Genomic DNA, 3,085 nt, shown 5'->3' with positions numbered 1-3,085 from the left:
TGAGGAACATGCAGAGAACAGAGGGGAACGTCCCTGCAAGTTGCAGAGCCTTGTAAAGGTATTTAAAATTAGATTTTTATTTGACAGAACAAAAGAAAGTAGAGTATAAATAGGAAGCAAAAAAAAAATCATGGTCTTCTCATCTTTTACTAACAAAAAATAAACAATGTGGCATTGATTTATATTCAGCCCCCTGTACTCTGAGACCCCGAAATTAGCTCAGATGAATTCACTGAAGAGCATCTCTTGTCAAAAAGGTCAAATTATTGGTATAGATTAGCTAATTGGATCTATATCTGAAATTTGACTAGGCCATATTTTTTCTAAATCAGTCAACTGACTTAAAACCACCTGTCAATTAATCCATGGGGTAGGGCAATAAAAAATGATCAATATATCGTAACTGACGCCTGATCAATATGAATAGAAAATACGTCTGATAGAAAGACTTATAATTGACTGCTCTTATCCAGAACTGTGCAGCATTCTGAGGGATACATGCAGGACAGAGGATTTAGCCGCTCAACCTCTGAAGAGCAAGCTACGTAAAGTTGGAGCTGACCTCTTTTTTTATTTTCTTTTTATTATTATTTTGTCAATTTTTGATTAGTTACAATACAAAGAACAAACCTGTGCCGCTTTACACGTACATACATTAAAAGAGGGAAAAAATAAATAAATAAATAAAATAAAATAAATATATTACGGTAAAAAAAACAATATACTCCACATGGACAAGGAACAAAGAGTCAATCCTCTCACGTCCACCTCACCCCTTTGCCATCAGAAGAGGAGAACAGAAGCAAGCAAACATAAATAGTGCTATAAAAGGAAATAAAAATAAATAAATAAACATTTAAAAAACTTGAATCCCAGTGACCAAGCAGAAAAGACTCGAGGCGACCCGAAAGTGCCGAAAATGTGTCCGATCTGTGATTGAGATCGTGGGTCAGCTTTTCCAAAGGAAGGATAACAGATATCTGCGTTAGCCACATATTTACTGTAGGAGCAGAAGGAGAGGTCCATTGTAACAAAATACATTTCTTGGCAAGGAATTGAAGAATTGTAAACAAGGATTTAAAATGTGCATCCATATGATTAGGGGAAACATTTAGAAGATAAAACACAGGAGACAAAAGGAAGCGTACCCCTAAAACCTTTTCAATCACCAAATAAGCGTCCCTCCAGAAGGACCTTAATAAATCACATGACCAGAATAGATTGAAAAAAGCACCTCTATGCCTCAAACATTTGCGGCTGACCTCTTTTTAAAGGTTATGTTTAGGAAAGGACAGATAAACTATTTCAATTCAGTCCCCCTTTTTATCAATGACCGTTTCCATGGTTTCAGTCGTAATACCAACTGTGATTTGTGTGGTGTGTTTTGGATGCACATATATGGCAACATCTAGTTGCATAGGTTTAGTCGTTAATTAGTACGATCGGTTATGATCGGTCTTTAGTCTTAATCTTTTTAAATCCTGTTTTAATTTTTATTCCTGTCTTTAGGTCTACCCATCTTACCATGAAAATTGAAGAATCCAATCCAATCCACTTTATTTACATAGCACAATTTCAATAAACACAAGGTTTCCAAAGTGCTGCACAAAAAGATAAAATAAATAAAATAAATACAATGAAAATAAAGTAAATAAAATAAAATAAAATAAAAGCACTGCCCGCACAGGATAAAAAATATGCATGTGTATGCATAAAATCAACACTCTATATGGTGTCAAAAGCCAAAGAAAAGAGGTGGATTTTAAGAAGAGTTTTAAAATGAAACAGAGCGGTGGCCTGTCTAATGTGCAGTGGCAATCCATTCCTAAGTTTTGGCACTGCAACAGAATATGCTCGATCCCCTCTGAGCTTAAGCCTTACTTTAGGCACTGTCAGGAGCAGCTGATCAGCTGACCTGAGAGATCGGCTGGGAGTGTAGGGGTGCAGCAGCTCAGAGAGGTAAATTGGGGCAAGGCCATTCAAGGCTTTAAAAGTAAATAAAAGAATTTTAAAATAAATCCTAAGATGGATGGGCAGCCAGAAGAAAAGTATATCCACAGCATGATGCCGCCATCATCATGTTATATATATTAGGTATTCTTTTTCTTCCACTGGAACGGTGAATAACTGCAGCTCCCCAGAGATATCATGAGTCTCTGGGCTTCTTCTCTGAATAATTCTTGTTCAACCTGTCAGCAAATGTTGGACAGCCATTTCTTAGTGTGTTTCTGTTTATATTGACATTATGGGACAAATGAAGGCAGAATAGTGCACAGTTTTTAACAAAACAGAAATAGGAATTGAATATATATACATAGCAATTGCGATTTTTTTTTCAAATGAAAAAAAATATCATAAACGTAATATCTTTGTCATTCTGCTTCATCATCATTAATTATTTTCTAATTTGTATTTTTATTTTCTTTAAAATACAGTTCAAACATAACTGTGGTCGATATGTGACAAAATGTGAAAGAAAAAAAACAACTAATATGGACATAATTTAAATATGCTGTCTTTAACATACGGGTTTATGAAATACTTATGTGACAAATGTTTGACAGCACATAGAATCACAACTGAAAAAGCACCAATCAGTTAAACTGGATGGATGGATGGATGGATGGATGGATGGATGGATGGATGGATGGATGGATGGATGGATGGATGGATGGATGGAAGGAAGGATGGATCGATGGATGGAAGGAAAGAAGGATGGATCGATGGATGGAAGGATGAATGGATGGAACGAAGGATGGATCGATGGATGGAAGGAAGGATGGTTCGATAGATGGAAGGAAGGAAGGGTGTAACGCGGGATGGAAGGAAAGAAGGATGGATCGATGGATGGAAGGAAAGAAGAATGGATCGATAGATGGACATAATTTAAATATGCTGTCTTTAACATACGGGTTTATGAAATACTTATGTGACAAATGTTTGAAAGCACATAGAATCACAACTGAAAAAGCACCAATCAGTTAAACTGGATGGAAAGATGGATGGATGGATGGATGGATGGATGGATGGATGGATGGATGGATGGATGGATGGATGGATGGATGGATGGATGGATGGATGGATC

Source organism: Cyprinodon variegatus, unplaced genomic scaffold (genome assembly GCF_000732505.1).
Source record: "Cyprinodon variegatus isolate N-32 unplaced genomic scaffold, C_variegatus-1.0 Scaffold334, whole genome shotgun sequence".
Taxonomy (NCBI): Eukaryota; Metazoa; Chordata; class Actinopteri; order Cyprinodontiformes; family Cyprinodontidae; genus Cyprinodon; species Cyprinodon variegatus.
The sequence above is the reverse complement of the archived record's forward strand: the minus strand, read 5'-3'. Positions refer to the sequence as shown.